The sequence below is a fragment of the Cetorhinus maximus genome, chromosome 10, assembly GCF_964194155.1.
Source record: "Cetorhinus maximus chromosome 10, sCetMax3.hap1.1, whole genome shotgun sequence".
Taxonomy (NCBI): domain Eukaryota; kingdom Metazoa; phylum Chordata; class Chondrichthyes; order Lamniformes; family Cetorhinidae; genus Cetorhinus; species Cetorhinus maximus.
The window spans coordinates 63,151,594-63,171,090 of NC_135888.1; the positions used below are offsets into that span (position 1 = coordinate 63,151,594).

Below are 19,497 nucleotides of genomic sequence, written 5' to 3' on the forward strand. Positions count from 1 at the left end.
CCTCATTACACCACCACTGGTATTCTACCAGCGAAAAGGGGCTGCCCACGTCATGTGGGGAGACCACCTAGTTAAAGCTGGCAGCCTCCTCGTAGGCTTGAGGGGGTCTGCCCCCCTCCCCCCTCCCCCCCGATCAGGCAGCATGTGGCTCGCAAGCTTTCCCCCAGTAGCAAGGGCTGCACCTCAGAAAGATCCCACTCTGCCCTACCCCGTATCCCCCTATTCTGCCAGGGTCTGCCTGTCTGGTCCCATTGAGCCCCACCACTTAGCTGGGTTCCAGGGCCTCCTCCATGGTATGTTCCTGGTCAGCTGCAGTATCAGTGGTGCTCACTGCTCCCAGTGGCACTGGTGGGATGGGAGAGCAGCTGGCTCTCTGATTCATTGGAAGCTCTTGGAGGTGGAATCTCTGCCCTTAACTCACAGAATAGCTAGAGCACAGAAGGAGGCCATTTTGCTCATCATGTCTGAGCCAGCTCTCTTCAAGAGCTACTCACCTGGTGTCATACCGCTGCCTTTACCCTGTAATCCTGCAAATTTTTCCTCTCCAGATAATATGCAATTCTCCTTTGAAATCCAAAGTTGAATCTGTTTCCATCACACTCTCAGGCATTGCATTCCAGATCCTAATCAGTCACTGCATGAAAAATGTTTCCTCATGTCGCTGTTGCTTCTTTTGCCAATTACCTTAAATCAGTGTCCTCTGGTTCTTGATCCTTCCACCAATAGGAACAGTTTCTCCATATCTACTCTGTCCAGACCCCTCATGATTTTTGAATACCTAAATCTCCTCTCAGCTTTCTCTTCTCCAAAGAAAACAGCCCCAAACTCTCCAATCAATGTAACTCAAGTTCCTCAATCTTGGAACCATTCTTGTGAATCTTTTCTGCAACCATTCTAATGCCTTCACATCCTTCCTAAATAATGGGACACAATACTCCAGTTTAAGTCAAACTAGTGTTTTATAAAGTTTTATCATTATTCCTTGCTTTTGTACTTTATACCCCTATTGATAAAGCCCAGAATGCTGTCCGTTTTATTAACCAGGCTCTCAACCTGCCCTGTCACCTTCAATGATTTATGCACATATACACCCAGGTCCCTCTGCTCTTGCGCATCCTTTAAAATTGTACCCTTTATTTCAAATTTGTCTTTCCCTGTTCTTCCAACCAAAATGAATTACTTCACACTTCTCTCCATTAAATTTAATCTGCCCTTGTCCTCCCATTCCACCAACCTATGTCTTTTTAAAGTTTAATAAAGTTCACAATTCTTCCAAGTTTTGTTTCATCTGCAACTTTAGAAATTGTGCCCTGTAGACCAAGGTCTAGGCCATTAATATATATTAAGAGCAGGGGTTCTAAAACTGACCCCTGGGGAACTCCACTATAAACCTTCTTCCGGTCCAAAAAACAGCCGTTCATGGCTCCTCTCTGTTTCCTGACACTCAGCCAATTTTGTATCAATGTCCCTATTATTCCACGAGCTCTAACTTTTCTCACTAGTCTGTTGTGAGGCATTTTATCAAATGCCTTTTGGAAGTTAATATACACCATATTAACAGCATTACCCTCATTGACCCTCTCTGTTACCGCGTCAAAAAGCTCTCAAGTTTGGTAAATGTAATTTTCCCTTAAATCCATGCTGGCTTTAATTCAACCATGTTGGCTGAAATAACCATTAATTCTGTCCTCAATTATTATTTCAAAAAGCTTCCCAACCACCAAAGTTAAAGGGACAGCTTCCCCAAAGGCAGGCAGGTAATTGCCCAATTGTTTTTATATTTATTTATTCATTCACAGAATGTCAGTGTCGCTGGCTAGGCCAATATTTATTGCCCAACTCTAATTTCCCTTCAGACGGTGGTGGTGAGCTGCCTTCTTGAGCCACTGCAGTCCATGTGGAGTAGGTACATCCACAGTGCTGTTAGGAAGCGAGTTCCAGGATTTTGATCCAGCAACAGTGAAGGAACAGTGGAATCCTTTCGAATCAGGATGGTGCGTGACTTGGAAGGGAGCTTGTTGGAGCTGCACTCATCCTGACTTGTGCTTTGGTGAGTCAAAAGGTGAGTTGCTCGTTACAGAATTTCCAGCCTCTGACCTACTCTTGTAGCCAAAGTATTTATATGGCTGGTCCAGTTCAGTTTCTGGTCAATAGCATGCCTCAGGATGTTGATTGTGGGGGATTCAGCAATGGTAATACCACTGAATGTCAAGAGCAGATGGTTAGGTTCTCTTTTGTTGGAGATGGTCATTGTCTGGCACTGTTGTAATATGCCTTTAAGGGATAGCAGCATGACATCACTAAAAGGGAAATGTGTCCTGTGATCTAGTTTTAGTTTCACTTTTGCGTAGAGCAGAGTACATACACACAGCTCTGAGGTCTTCAAGCTTTCTACCCATGTATAACTGTTCTCATGTGTCTAGACTTAATAAATGAACCCACAACATGTTTACCAAATCCCTTATGACTGATTAGGTATAATATTATAATAACACTACAGGTACTTGCGCAAATGTTACTTGCCACCTATCAGCCCACGCTGTAATGTTGTCCAGGGCTTGCTGCAAATAGATTGGACTGCTTCAGTATCTGAGGAGTGGCGAATGGTGCTGAACATTGCGTAATCATCAGCAAACATCCCCACTTCTGACCTTACGATAGAGAGGTCATTGATGAAGCAGCTGAAGATGGTTGGATCATTGGATGGATTGATGGTCATTGAGTTGAATCAAGGCTTCTGGAAATGACCATGGCGGGATTACCCCAACCAAAGGAGCAATTGCCGCCCCCAATAAATTCAGCCCATACTTTCTAGCAAGGTCACTGGACAACAATCCCCAGGACCAGAAACTCTTGAAAATGTTTTCACCTTTTAACAGAGGGATGATTTTATTGCTCTGCAACTGGTTGTTTGAAGTTAACCAACTTGGCAACAAGCGAGTTCACACTGGGCAGTGCATTTACTAACTAAGTCATTGGGAAGAATTTATTTCAAGCAGCAGAACCACATCTTATTATCAGCCAGGTAGCCCAACATGGACCAGGTTTGCCAGAATGCTGTGCATTAGGCTTGATTGGACAACAGTGCCTACCAAGCCTATTATCTCTAACACCAAGAAGGACAGGGACAGCATGCACATGGGAACATTAACACCTCTAAGTTCCCTCCACATCACACATCATCCTTTCCTGGACATATAATTGGTGTTCCTTCATTATTGCTAGGTTAAAATCCTGTATTTCCCAACCTAACAGCACTGCAGAACACTTTCACTGCACCAACTCCAGCAATTGACAAAGATGGCTCACCACTCCCTTCCTAAGAGCAGGTCAGGCTCAGTAGTAAATCCCAGCCTTGCTCGTGATGCCCACATCACAAGAATTAATTTTTTAAAATGTGCAGACAATCCAGAATATTGTACAACATCTTGTGACAGTCACCAAGAAAACACAAAGAGGTTCCCTCAAAATTATACCCAATGCCCTATAATTTGTCCCATGTTTATAAGAACGTAAAATTAACCCAACCTTTGCTTGATTGCATTCTGGCTACAAAAAAGATTCATTTAAAATACAAAAACAACTTCCAAGACACCCTGATCTCTTAAATTCAACTTGCTGTGGACTGCCGTGTAAAGGTTTTCGTATTTGAATTTGCTAATGAACACCACTTCCACATTGCCTATTAAACTAACCCTATAGGCTGGCTTCTAGTAAAGAAAAACATGAGCACACTGATCCCATACCTCACATTGTCCCTCCACGGCAGTGGGGTAGCAGGGAAAAAGTAGACTCTTACAAATGAAGGGAACATGTTTAAGTGTGGGCAAGGCAGACTGGCAGCAGCTGTTGTGTTCTTTCGATGGTGGGAGGGAATACAGTCTCTATGAGGACTTAGGGTTTATCAATGAGCAGCACACTGCAAAACTGGCCTTTGGTTATTAAGCAGTAAAATGAGAAGTTACAGCAAGGACTACAGTATTGGATTTCCTTCATTACTGTTTTCTACCTGAAGCAGGGTCTGATCTCAAAGCTCTGCCAACTCTGCTCTGGAGCCAACTGTTTGATGCTTCCCAACCTATCCAGGATGCCTTTCCCTTTCCTTTTTCCTATATCTTAGAAACTGAAACCAATACAATGGGGGTGAAAATCATCAATGGATTTAGCAGCACATAAGTAAGTCCCACAGATCAAAGTCTCCCATAAAATAAAAGCTAAGGTTGGGAGGAAATGCTCATAGCAACTTTGCTAGTCTGCTTTCTCCATTGTTGGAGGCTGTAATTGTATTATTGAGCCAAGAGATCTTTAAGCATGTTAATAGGACTCCACCCATTTGTGTGATCAAACATTTTACCCTCAAATCTTACATAAAAGTACAATATATTTATTATTTTTATGCCTGGCCGCATTTTTTCTGTACCTATGTGTTTGAAGAAAGAATAAATACAGGGGAATGAAGGTAGAAAATAGACTAGAGCAGAGTGAAAATTAAGGAGGAAATCAGGTTAAAATAATGAAATGTTCCTATCTTCTATCTACAAGGTAGGAATATATTTTTATACAGGATATAGCTTCCATTTTAATAATTGTTAAAAGCTAAATCAAAATGTTATCGCTGCTTTGTACCTTCAAGTCTGAGCGCAGCTTATATTATGGTTTGGATAAAGAAAGTGGTGCTGGTCTGACAGGCTGTGCTTCACTGTACTGAGTCCTTTCCCTTATATCGTTGCTATCACTTAGCTATTCTGCTTAAGGCATTAATTAGTTATAATTGCAGATGGTTGTTGAAGAAATCAGGATTTTTTTTCCAAGTCTTACCAGCACAAAATGGATTATCCATAAAAACTCTCATCCCTTAAACAAAATTTTCAGAGTAGGAACATCAAGTGGCTGATCTTCCATTTCCCAGGTTTAAAAGGCCAGGAAACATTAGTAGACACACGTCAGGCCTGATCTCTGCTCCTTTACATTGCATTAGATCTTTCCACAAGGGGGTAAAGCTGGGCTCGTGCCTGTAATAGCTGTTGCTAGAGTAATAAAGTGGGATGGCCATTCCCATTTCCTGCAGTAAGGTCAAAGGGGCTCCCAGCCTTTGATGCTGTAAAGTGGGCTTGTACTGGGATCCCTCTAAAGGTAAATGATGGGGACCTCATTCCCAACTGGAAAAATACAGTAAAAACTGGGAAATAAGAGCTCAGATCCGAACTGGTCTTGTAAACCTTAAAATGGAACGCCCAATTCAGACAAGTATTCTTATTTCCCAGTTTCTACTGTTTTTTCATTCTGGGAGACCTGCAGCTGAGATCCATTTTTCTCCCCAATTCTCTAGTTTATCAGGCTGCAACATGGGATGGGCCAATGCCAACTTAATGGCCTGAGACAGCAAATTGGCCAAAACTTATCCCAAGCGTTGTACACTATGGGTGCACTATGCTGGTCAGTGCAAGGGAAGATGACCCTACACCCTCATTCAAATTCTAAGATATATCTGAACTTGATGGTGTAATCCAGGAGTGTCACCACAACATCGTCGCGAGTTAGCATACCTTTCTTTTGCAACCTCTTTAAAAAGTAGTTGATATACTGTCACTTTAAATCATTATTACAATATCAAAACTGCTGGGAATGGATTAATGTCAAAATAAAAATGCTAAAATAGATAATGTACACTGCCCCTTGCTAGAACATACACCAGAGTTGTAAAAAAACAAATCTATTTGGAACGTAAATTGATAATTAAACAGTATAGAAAGGAGAACATTATATCCAAATATAAATTCCCCTCTTCAATAATTCAAATACTGAACTGAATGATTTGAAAGAGAAGGGTATTGAAATCTCTCACAAGTGTCCACTTCCAGCATCACAAACGATCTCTGAAGGGAGTATTCCCAAACCAACAGGGGAGAGAAAAAGTCAGCAGCAATAACCAGCCTGGAGCAAGAGAAGGACAGCGAGTGAACCCAGTAGGCCCACCAGTCACTGCAGGCAGGTCTCTTTGTTTCCTCTGTCTCTACTCCCAATTCCCCTCTGGCTGAATGAACTCCAGAGACCCAGACTTAAAAAAGAAATTACAACCCTTGAAAACACATTGCCCTTAGCAGAAATACGGCCATGCCAACAAAGTCAATGTATTCTCCTAGCAAAACTGCATGAAAATGCCTATAGCGCAACCTTTGCAATTCACTGTTCATTTATTGTCTCTCCTACCTCTCCTGACAATGCACAATTAAGTTAGTTAAGGCTCCACTGATTTCAAGTGCCATGAGTATTCCCCATTACTCAAATTCCCTGTCTTCATATACGAACCTAAGCTGTGGATGTCAGTACACTATTCGACTCTCCTCATCTAATATTCCACAAATGCACATGTTCCAGTAGCGTTCTTTGTATTCTGGTCAGGAACAAGAACACTGGCTGATTTCCCCAACCCCATCCCCAGTGGGATGTACCACTGATCCATACATAATGAGAGACTTGAAGATTCAACCCTTGGTGTTTTTTTTTGGCTATCAGGCTAATCCTTACAGCTACATCTTGCATCTTGTAACTTTACGTGACTATAGGTTCCATTCTCTGCGTCTCCTCATCACCATCTGGCCATGTGCAAGAAACGACCCAACATACACACAGTGAAGTTAGTCATGGAGATGCATGTTACCTTACGCACGTTACCACTGTAGCACCACCCCAAAAGTTGTTTCCACCCCCACTGCCATACTCAGCCGTACAGCACTGATGCACCGGTGTTTTTAAAGAATGAATGGGAAGTATCATGGGACTGACACAAATGAAGACTAAATCTTCAAATAACATTATGTACAGTTGGAGACGTTTTCAGGATGATTCCTCAATGCTCAGATTTATTTAACATTGCTAAATGGAGAGTATTACAGGCAGGTGAACTAATACATCTATTCAGACTCTACTATAAAAGTACTGGATCATTACAGGATGAATGAATTACTACATTTCATTCCCATTCAGTCCCTTGTTATATTCAGGATGTATGTGCAGGAATATTGCCTCAAACCAACTTTGGAGCTCATTTATTGCACTACATACATAATTATTTAGCTAGAATCAGCTGCTGGAGAAAAAATACTCTTAATATTACTGTATTTAGTGGAACTCTAGATATTTTCAAGTGAATTTTATTTTCAGGTCTATCTTTTAGATTGAAAATCCAATCATTGTCAATATGCCACCATCATTAGCTGTATCATACTTTTCACTGCCATGTGGCATTCTCATATGAAGGGTTGACCTCATGAAGGGTTAACCCATCCTTTCTTCTTTTATGTCAACTATACTCAGTTGGCAGCACTCATGTGTTTGATTCAGAAGATTGGGGTTCAAATCCCACTCCAGAACACAAGCACAAAAATCAAGGCCGGCACTCTAGTGTAATACTGAAGGAATGAATGCTGCAGTGTTGGAGGTGATGCCTTTTGAATGGGACATTAAACCAAGGTCCCATCTGCCCTCCCTGGTGGATACAAAAGATCCCATGGCACTATTTCTAACAAGAGCAGGGAAGTTATGCCTGGTGCCCTGGCCAATGTTTATCCCTTAATCAACTTCACAGAAATAGATTATCTGGTCCTTATCATTTTGCAGTTTGTGAGAGTTTGCTGTGTGCAATTTGGCTGCCATATTACCTATTTTACAACAATGACACACTTCAAAAATGCTTCAAATTGGCTGTGAAGTGCAAGATATTCTGTGGTCATGAAAGGCACTTTGAAATGCAAGCCTTTCTTTTTCCTCTTTTCACATATCCTGCAGTTCTGGGGTGCTGAGGTTATTTTTAAGCATATGCAGTGTTTCCTTTTTAAATCAGCCTGCCTGCTGGGTAATAAGAATAAGAAACAAGGCTCATTAAAAAGATTACTAGTTGATATCCTGTGGCCTGGCAGATGGGGAGTCAAACCCAGAGGAGTTTTCAGGTGAAAGGAGATGAGTAGGTGTGGAATTATTTGCAAGGAGTTTCAGACATAATTCAGCCTCCATTTTAAATCATACATTACAGATTTATTTTCATCCTTCCAGTATAAACTTCAGCTTGACAATTAAAACTGCCTATGGAAACTTCTGCCAGTGGAGGCACTGGGTGTGTCCTTATGTTCATTAACCTCTTAATTGAGTCTCAAGGTATCATGGACTGTCTGCTGATTTCTAACCCATTACCCCCTTCCTAAGGGCATTCACCCCTTGCTGTGGTTGGTTCCAAAACTGTCAGACCTGCTATAGCCTAACGGTCTTTCTTTATGGGTGAGCTCAACACTAACTGCAGAGAGGGATCAACAGTTAAATCCAAGCTTGTGCTCATCCCAGGAACTCACACATGCATACTTGATCAGGTTGTGGGAATCTTGGCTGGTTACCTAATTCCTAATCTGGGGCCAGACAGAGTACAGAGTATGGTGGCTATGTTGCTGGATTGGTAACCTAGAGGCCAGGACTAGCAGAACCTAGAATTTAGGTCTCATGGTAGTTAGTGAATTTGAATTCAATTTTTTAAAAATCTGGACATAAAGGAAAGTTGATATCAGTAAAATTGACCTTGAAGCTGTCAGAATGCCATAAAAACCCAATCCGTTCATTGAAGATCTTAAGGAAACAAAATTTGCCAATATTATCCAGTCTGGCCTACATGAAGCTCCATCACATACTGACATAGCTTTAACTCTCCTCTGCTCCCTGAAGTGTTCAAGGAAATCATTCAGTTGTAGCCCACAATCACCTTCTCAAGGGCAACAAAGGATGGGCAACAATGCCCATATCCCAAGAATACATTTAAAAAGGCACTGAGGGCAATTGAAGTTGCCAAATGCAGCACATGTAGAAGATGTAATTCCCTGTCTGTCTTCCAACTCTATTATTTCTCATTTACCTGGCATGGATGAGCCACTTTTAATTAATGTATAAATTTTATTGAGTTCATAAGATCACAAGATAATTATGGATGAGAAAGACCATTCAGCCCATGTTATGGAAAAGAAACCAAGGGCTTCGAAGTCGGTAGCGGGAGTGGGGAAATTTCCCATTCGGTGCACCCATCTCGGGAGAACGTGCCAGCAAAGATGAGACTTTCATTCCTGGCCAGGACAGGTGCTAACAGGAGTCAGGCCTGCTGCTCCAGAAACAGTTCACAAGCAGACACAGGGGCTGTCGGATGCCGAGGCAGACTGGTTAAAAGGCCTACCTCAGTGCTCTGGGACTTATAATAAAAACTGTAAGGCCCTCTGGTACTCACCCTTCACATCCCTTCACCCCACAACACATTTCCAATGCTGCATCCATGACATCCCATGCCCCTTCACCCATTCCCCCCATGCCAAGCTTCCATGTCCATTCACCCACTATACATGCTATATAGTACCAATGAACCCGATAATGACAATAGGGTGTGCTAAAAAAATCATTCATAACTTTCCACTTTCTTAAAAAAAAACTTCTTTCACGACAGCTGAACAAAAGTATCAATCATCCAGACCTTTATCTTGTATAAATAAACATTGCACGATTGGCAGAAGAGATCAGAGAGCCAAAGATGCCAATCAAACAATGTTTTCCCTGCAGCTCAGCTGTTGCAACACACTAATGGATGTCTGGGCTCTCAGCTAGTGCATTCTTGGCACCTCAGGAAAAAAAATTGCTTGACTGACAGCACTGCCTCTCTGACCTATTCTGTCAATTGCATAATGCTTATTTCCACAAGATAAAGAGGTTTCAGGTGCTTGCAGTTTCTGCTATTGAAACTTTAGACTTTTATTGGGTTGTAGTGAAAGGAGTTTTTTTTTTAAGAAAGTGGAAAGTTATGAATGAATGACTGTTTTACTAAAACTTTTTTAACATATCCTATTGTCACTATAAGCTCTATATAGAATGTATAGTGGGTGAATGGGCACGAAAGTGCCATGGCTTGGCATGGAAGGTACAAGGGTCCATGGGAATGGGTGAAAGGGTATAATTTGGCATAGAAGGTAGGAGGGGCCACAGAGGGTGTGTAGAGGAAGCATGGGTAAGATCTTTTGAACTTACCTTTCGAAAGATTCCCTCATCCAGAATATGGTTCACAACACCTCTGAGGTGCGGTAAACCACGAGTCCTTTAAAGACAAGACTGACTGCATGAAAATTGCGGAGGACTAGGACATGCCTCTCTCTACTATGAAGCCGACCAGGTCGGGAGTGCAGGGTGCAGGCTCGTGACCTGCAGCAGCTCACACCCTTAACCAACACTGGTGAAAATCGGAAACCCTGGGAATGGAGTCAGGAATCCCAGACGGGTCCCGGCCGACATTTTCACCACTCCACGGAGTCTCCCAAACTCCATGAAAATCCAACCCTACTGCACCCACTACTCCATCAGGGAAGTGTGTTCCAACTGTTGACAAGCTCTGTGTGTGAAGAACCTTCTGATATCAGCCCTAAATTTATCTTTTATTATTTTGAACCTATGTCTGCTTCATCTTATTCTCAAAATTTAATTTACTTTAAAGTAATATTTCAGATTTAGCCCCTCCGTGCAATTTGCTATCTATACCCCAATAAGATCATCTTGCAGGTGGAAAACCCCAAGTCTCTCTAATCTTCCCTCATAGCTCAGAGACCCGACACCAGAGTTAGGTTTTGGTGACCATGAACTGGACATGATCTGACCAGAACAATGTCCAGTTTGCCCAACACTTCCTCTGATCTATATCCAGTTGTGGTTGTGGATGTATGTAATTCTATTTCAAGCACAGAAGATTGCATTTAAAATTAACATAGATAAAATGGGAAAGAGATACTATAGCTTAAGAGGTATCAAAAATTGCTGTGAGTAAACAGGAGCTGTCTTACACGAAATACAGATTCATGCAGCACAGAAGGCCATTCAACCCATTGTACCCATGCTGGCTCTTTGAAAGAGCTTTCCAATTAGTCGCGTCGTCCTGCTATTTTCCCATTGACCTGCACATTTCTCCTTTCGAAGTATGTGTCCCAAACTCTTATTTATTTATGTCCCAATTACTTTTAAACCTGTTTCCAACACCATTTCAGACAGCAGATTGCAGATCATAACAACCATGGGAGAAGGGAGTTAAGTTTATTAACAACTTTACAGCATCAAATGCATTGAACGAACTAATACCATTGAACGATCCGAAATGAAGATTGTGTCACTCAATAATAATTCCTGTCCTGAATTTACTCAAAAAATCAATGTAGCTTCACAATGCAGTAGAAATGGGCTGACATGCATCCATTTTAAGTCCCTTAGAAATCATCTGATAGAAGTGGGCCTCTTAAAGCTGTGATGAGCCACATGCACGACTGAATTTACAGCATCGTTGGTATATCAAGCTGCTACATACAGTGCAGGCATTGTAGAAAGTTGTATAATGCACATCTACCTGCCAAGGTGATGTACAAATATAAGAGTGTAAAAAGCGCATTTGCTGCATATTTACCACTATGAGACAGCCATTACTTTTATAGTGTGACCCTGTCCACATAGCTGGTTGGGTAAATACACTTCATGCTGTAATACTGAGCCAGAGAAACACGGGAGATCCTCTACCCTGCACCAAGATTATCAACCTCAGCTAGGCTGGTAGTGGAGTGTTATAATTGGTGTACAAGATAGACAGGCCCTACCAGATCTATCCAGCAATCTGAGAGCCACTTTTCTTGGGCATGTCTAAATGCTGGGTAAGGACAGGGTCAGGCTCAAGTGTAACTGCCTCCATAGTTAATTAAGCCATTGATCGATCAATGTTTGCTATTCAGGCTCAGACATAAAGCTGTTGCCCACAGAACCATTCTCCATTATGAGTCACTGATGTCTGAAGAGCAGGAAAATAACAGGGAGGGAAAAGTGAAGGAACACATGCATCTTTGGATTTGTGCACCTTCTGCCAGCATCTTTTAAATCAAGTTCCCCTGAGCTAAATGCATGGATGATAAGATGCCTGTTGTCTTTTAAGGTGGTCACAGGACAGGAAGAGATTTTCACCAGAATTATATCACACAGCTTGATAACAATATTCACACCGTTATATTGTGTGTTTAACAAAAAGAAATGGCTGGTCAATGTAGGTGATTCCCTTTTAACAGAAATGGCAAGCACATCCAAAATATAACTTTAAATCATGTTAGTTAGATGCAAACTGAGACATACACACCCTGTAAGACACTTACTGATTTGTGCCCTTTCCTGTCCAGTGTATTTATTATCCTTCTTGGCTGCATTTTGCACTGAGTGATTTAATTCTGTGTAACGTCTATACTGATCTACTTCAGGCACTATTTTCAGTGGGTTGTGAATCTCTTGAGACCCCCATCGCCAACAATCATGAAATGGCTCTAATTTCCATATCTACAATTATAAACCATCTTCCATGAACCTAGCACAGATGATATGAACCATAATCTCAGCCTAGAGGTCTATATGAATCATGGTTTAGGAGCAGTGCAATCTGACCTTATCTTAAATGCATCGAAACTGGGGGATACTGGGGAAACGGAGGCAGTGACTAAAAGTAATTAAACACATTACCTTGGTGCAATAAAAGAGAGAGTTCAAGGTCACATGGCACCCAGAAATTTCCAAGCAGAGATCCATTATAGAAGAACTCATTTAATCTGCTGTCATGCTCTGGAGTCCACAATTCTCATTCTTAACTTAAAAAAATCTTTCTTACATTCTCAAACGGGACAAGTTAATGGGCAGTTTCGTCCTGAGAATACCTGAATAATGAATGACAGCTAATTATGAGTTACTGCAAGACTGAATATTTAATATACTAAAATCTTCAGCTACTGACCGGAGTACAAAAGAGGGACTATTTGTTCAAGAGAATGATTTAAAATAGGCAACATTTAAAAATATAAAATCCTTGTTTACACCATTTATGGATTTAATGCCACATTTGAGGCCAAATTAATTCTAATTTGTATGTTTCTTTTCAAAACAATAAAGGCTACAGCTCTTATCTGTATTTTTATTTTTGAAAGCTGCAACAAAGTATATTAGAACAGCTCTGTAGTTATCAGCATTTTCTTGAATTCCACTTTATAATGTTCAGCTGCAGGCACTTTATACACTGACATTGCTGTAGAGGTAATGAATTAGAAAAAAAAGCACATTCATTTTTTTATATACAAGTGACAAATGACTCGATGCTCTAAGAGTTACATAGCTGTAAATTAATAATGAACCCCATTTGTGTGATGGGCTACAATTTTTAAATGGGAGTTCAACACAACCCTGCATTAATATCACCATCGACATTGCAATCAAAAGGGAAAAACAATCCAGGCCCAGCCACAGTCCTGCATTGCCACATCCCAAACTTGAAAAAAAAATCACCTGCAATAAATCCTCAAAATTACAAATAAAGACAATCCTTAGTGAAACACATCCTTAAACCCGATGCACTCAGAATTCATTTCAGTGCCGAGATCTGCATTTCTCACCATTGCTGTTTGCACTACAGGCCCAGCCCTACCAACAGCTGCTTCCCAGATACACTACTGTCACAGATATATTGGCATCAGAAGAAAAGCACAGACAGATTGACATTATTTTCTTTGTCTTTAACTTAAATATAGCAAGATGGCTCTGCATTTCAATAAAAGGAGAAAAATAATGACTGCAGCAGGAGTGAAGATAAATTTACAGGGCAATATGCATAATGACTCACTACTAATTCATTGCTCCTACAAGCCCCTACCCAGCCACACAGTTCTCTTTAATTATTTTTATGGGAGAAGAAAATATCCAATAATTAAACCTTGTTCTCAAAGAATATAAGGAAATGAAAAAAAAACTCACCATGTGTATGTCCACTGGAGATAAAGGCCTGGAACGGTTAGATCTAAACACATTGCCTCCTCAGATCAGGAGCAGCTGAGCTTTCTGGTGATGCTAATGAACCCACCCTCTCCAGAGAGAATGAGCTCATTGATAGCCTCGAATGCAGCAAGGTTCTCCCTCCTCTCATTGCAGGAGTGTTATCATCACAGCAAAGACAAAGAAAGGCTGCAGAGGCTACCATCATAGGACCTGCAAGCAGAGAGTACCAGTAAAGAGAGAATAGATGTACAAGAGATACAAGCATCCATATTCTTAAAGTGGCAATTTTCCTTTCTGGATGGGAGCTGAATGAAACAAAAGCTTACATTTGTATCTTTTCACATTCTTTAAAATGTTGAACTTAGGTTATATTTTGACAATACAAAGTTTATTATATGACATTGCTTTAGTCTCGGCTTACATAAGCAATAGCTCAGAATCATCTCAAGTAAAATTTACTCAACTGATATTTGTTTCCCTGAACTTATTTCTGCAATAAAATCTCCATAAAATTTATGCATACATAAATTTACCTTGTACTGACAAAAGATGCTTCTGCTCTCTAAGGTGTGACTGCAGTTTGATGTGGATGTGTTATTATTATATAGAATTACACAGGATGTACAACGCAGGAACGGACCTTTTGTTTCATTGCTTGAAGGAGTTGCTCCTCAATTTTTGGCTGTGGTTCAGTCCCACAATCCTAATCTTTGGCCACACAGTGCAGAGGGAATGGACAGATTGGAGGACATCATCATGGGACTGCCCCTGGGCCTGGCCAATGTTTCCATCAACAGGTCCAGGTCATTTGGCCTGACTGCCTATCTCTCTTCCACAGTTACATCCCTACTTGGGTGTCCCCGGAGGTGGAAGCACATGGTGTCCATCAATATGCTTGATGCCTTCCACCACCTGTGGGCACCAGAGGGACTGGAGTGCTCCATCTATAATCAAAACAAAATTTTAATTTGATGTATTAAGAGTCCTTTCAATTTTTGTTTGTTAGTCTATTAAGAAATGGGGAAACATTTTACCTGTTTTAACTGATAAACACTTGTAATTGCTTGAATATAAAAGAGATAGAACTGGACCTTTTGCCAAACTGATCTATGCTGGTCCACATGCTCTACATGAGCCTCTTCCCACCCTACTTCATCTAACCCTATCAGCATATCTTTCTATTCTTTTCTCCCTCATGTACTTACCTAAATTGCCTTAAATGCATTTATACTTGTCACCTCAAATACTCCATGCAGTAGCAAATTCTACATTCTAATCACTCTCTTGGTGAAGGTGTTTTTCCTGAATTCCCGACTGGATTTATTAGTGACACTCTTGTACTTATGACCCTTCGTTTTGGATTTTCCCACAAGTGGAAATATCTTTTCTACCTGCTGTCGAACTTTATAGACCTCTATAAGGGTTAACCCTCCTCCTCTTTTCAAGAAAGGAGCCCCAGCCTCTCCAGTGTTTCCTGATAGTTATTGCCTCTCAGTTCTGGTAAATCTTTGTTTGTAAATCCTTGTAAACCATTTTTTTGCACTTTTCTCCAATGCTCTATATGTTCAAATCATCATAACACTTTGACTACCCACAGTCAAACAGAAATTCCTGACTTCCTGGCCCATTGCTTTTATAAGTGGAAAGAAGATGCTTCATCAAGGTTGAGATGGAGTTGGCTAATGTCCTGAGAAAAGTAGTGGGGGCAAAATGTTACATGATTCCTTAATGGTTTAGGTTAGGGGATTGAAGAAAGTTCTTCTATTATTTTCCATGGTCAAATTTCATGGACTTATATGAACCCAAGTGGTTGTCTTAGCTTCTGATTGCAATGAATGGGAGGTAGGGTTTATAAATATGCTTTGAAGTGCCAGTGGTTTCCTACTGGGTTCATACTATTCAGTCACCAACTTCCTTATTAAAACAATGCTTTTCAGCTCTTGCTTTAAGTTGTAATTCTTAATTGAAAGTCAACTGGATTTTGACAGCATTAATATCAAGCTAGCTGTCAGAGCTACCTCCAACATCATGACAAGGCTAATACACATGAAGAGATTGATACATGTCTGGTGGTGACGTATGTATTGAAACACCAAGCTGAGTTCATAACCTTTGCAGCAATGTGAAATTGCCTGTATGTAATTCTAGTGTGAATGTAATTTTGTGGTGCACACACCATGACATATTTCTCCATCAATTAATAGCACTGCACAATTTTTGCAACATGCCTATATTGAGGCGTACTCTGTAAAATAACACAATTGAGTGGCATTAATTGCCTCAGATGCTGCCAAATAACGTCATAAAACTTTGAGTGGCCATTGGTCCCATGACAGCTAATTTTCCACTTTGGAGAAGACTGCAGATGTCATGTTGTTGAAGCTGGCTTTGTTTTTTGTTGATTTGTAACAACATTCACCCACCTTTAATTCATTTCCATTATTCAACATTTCCTTCTTAATTCCAACATCATAAGAAGAAAAACTTCCATTCATATAGCACCTTATCACATCTCATGGAATTATCTCAAAGTACTTGACATACAATGAAATACTTTTGAAAATGCAGTGACTATTGTTATGTAGGGAAAGGAAGCAGCCATTTTACACAAGTAGCTAGAAGATGAATGATAATGGGGAAGCGTTGGCTAGGACAATGAGAAAATTCTCTATTCTTCTTTGCATGATGCAATGGAATTTTTTAACATCTACCAGAACAGGAAAACGAGGCCTCCAAAGCATTACACCTCCAACAATGCAGCATTCCCTCAGCACTACATGGAAGTGCCTGGATGTGCATGAAGCATTAATTTAGATTATGAGCTCAGTATAATGATGAAAAGTAACAAAGAAGGTACATGTAAATCAATCTATTACTTAAACTATTTTACCCCTATTGAGTATAGATTACCATCAACTTTGAAATACACCACCTCGTCCTATCTACCTCTGACCCGCTTCAGCATATGGATGAAACCCTCATCCAGGCCTTTTCCCCTTCATCACTTGACTATTCCAGTGCGCTCATGTTTAGCTGCTCATTCTAAGTGCCTTCCAATTAAAATTCTCATTCTTGTATTTAAATCCCTTCAGGGCATTGCTCCTCCAAATATTTATTATCTCCTCAAGGCGCCATTCTAGAATTGTGGCTGGGTTTTACGGGGGTGCCAGTGGCACACCAACTGGAAAGTTGGGGCACCGGAAGCCACGACCATATTTTACGTTGATCAGGCAGTTAATTGCCTTCAATCATGGCTTCCGTACCTCTAAGGCAGGATGTCCCACCTTGGAGAGCTGCCAGCCAATTGGAGGGCCAGCAGCTCTTCAATCCCAGCAGTGCACACCGCTCTCGGTGGCACTGCTAGGACTTCAGCAAGCCCCAGAGCAGCAGCCCTGAAGGAGACACGCAGTGCAGGCAAGTTAGGGGAGATGGTGGTGTAACTCTTTTATTACAAAGGAAATAAACTAAATTAATAAAATCTGAGACAAAATAAAAGGCAGCCCCTTAAAGGGACACTGCAAAAGAAAATCAAATCACAGAGGAAACTTACAACATCAAATCAAAATGTGATTAAAGGAGTCGATAAAGCACCCCAGTCCCCATGGCACCCACCGAGCATGGAAGGCCTCGATGGTGCCGGCACACACCGCATGCTCCTTCTCCAGGGACACCCGGCCATGGACGTAGCTGCGGAAGAGGGGCAGACAGTCGGGTCGGATAACTCTCTCAATCGCCCGCTGCCTGGACCTGTTGATGGCCAACTTTGCCAGGCCCAGGAGCAGATTCATGAGGAGGTGAGATAGTGGTGTAGGGGTACTGACATTGAACTGGTAATCCAGAGGCCAGGCTAATGCTTTGGGAACAAGGCTTCAAATCCCACTACAGCAGCTGGTGGAATTTAAATTCAATTCATAAAATCTAGAATATAAAGCTAGTCTCAGTAATGATGACTATGAAACTTATCATTGATTGTTGTGAAAACCCATTTGGTTCACTAATGCCCCTTTAGGGAAGGAAATCTGCCATCCTTACCCCTGTCTGGCCTACATGTGACTCCAGACCCACAGTGATGTCTTAACTGCCCTCTGAAATAGACCAGCAGATCACTCAGTTCAAGGTTAATTAGGGATGGGCAACAAATGCTGGCCTTGCCAGCAATGTGCACATCCCATGAAATGTTAAATTCAAAAAAGTAGTGTCAGAGGTCCCCGGGGCCAATCAGGCGACCCTAGCTGGCATGTTTTGGGGTGGAGTCAATAGTTAGGGTAGGGGATTCCTTCCAGCAGGGGCCATCCTTGCCACTGGGAAGGGCCCTCCATTGACTACAGGGTACCCAAGCATCAACAGCAGCCCCTGCCTCGACTGGAGTCTGCAAGGAGGCCACTAGGTTTTACTGAGCGGTCTCCCCATGTATCAGTCACTGGTAAAATACCAAACCAGCAGCAGGAAGAAGCAAATTTTTCTGTCCTTTTCCTGGGCAGATAACCAAACACTATTCTTGATCTCAAGACAAAGAGGGAGAGGCCCAACAAGTATGGGGAGTTAGGAATCCATCATGAGAATAACCCAAGTTGCAATAGCTGAAATAACCTTGGGTACAAAGGTTAGAAAAAAACCCAAAATGTTATCAGCTACCATGCCACAGTAACATGCACTTGCATTAGGAAAGGCACAGAAAAGACCACCAAACTAAATTCACCTCAAGTACTGCTCTTAATATTCGTTGATCTTGCTCTCTTTTTTGAAGCAGTGATCGCCATAGTAAATGTGTAAACTTTGGTATGGTAACTAACTGTATTTATCAATGTATAACATGATAATTCATTTTTCTGGCTTTCTTTTCCTATTGATACGCTGTGATTCATGTTTGTCTCTCTTTCCCTCACCCTTTCTCTCCCTCGAGGAGAGTCAGCCTTCAAGGAAACACTTACAACCTCCTCTTCCCATACAAACATAACAATTCATATGTACTGATGTATATGAATCTTACAATTGTTGTAAATGCTGTGATCATGATCATTTGCATTGTGTAAATTGTATAGAAATAAATAAATGTTTAAAGGGGGTGAATATAAAAAAATGAATTATACAGTTAAATTGTGACTAAAGCCAGGATTTTACAGTCGGTGTGCGGGGGCGGGCATGATGCACTGGCACGTAAAATGATGTGTGGTGACGTCAGGCGTGCGTCCCGATGTCATTGCGCTGTCTCGCGATGTTTCGTCGGCTGCGCGCCAGCCAATAATTGATAGGCCTTTTGAGGCCATTAATGAAGTAATTAATGTCAAGTTTTTGCGGCCAGTCCAACCTTATGGTTGGCAGGCAAGCAAAAAGGACAAGCGGCCTTTACATTTTTTAGAAACCTCATCCGCAAGCTGGATGAGGTTTCCTAAAACTTTTATGAATTAAATAAAAAGTTTTTCTGAAAAATAAAAATATGTCACATGACACAGTCACATGAGGGGACATGTTTCATTAAATGCTTATTGATTTTATTTATTGTTTTCAAAAGCACTTCAATCTCCCTGAGGCAGCTCCGTGCCTCAGCGAGACTGAAACGCTCTTTCGTGCACATGTGCGAAAGAGCGCTGACCCTGACTCTCCCTCCTCCCCCCACCTGCACAGGAAACGCTCACGTATTACGCTGGG

General features: G+C 41.3%; 1 protein-coding gene across 1 annotated transcript in view; it reads right to left on the reverse strand.

Moving 5' to 3' along the window:
* Positions 1-13,940, reverse strand: part of LOC144685729 (janus kinase and microtubule-interacting protein 2-like) — a 286,964-nt gene extending 273,024 nt beyond the window's left edge. Inside the window, exon 1 of the mRNA XM_078550555.1 lies at positions 13,828-13,940. The gene's annotated coding sequence lies outside the window, so the exon portion shown is untranslated. The remainder of the gene's footprint in view (positions 1-13,827) is intronic.
* Positions 13,941-19,497: the final 5,557 nt, after the last annotated feature.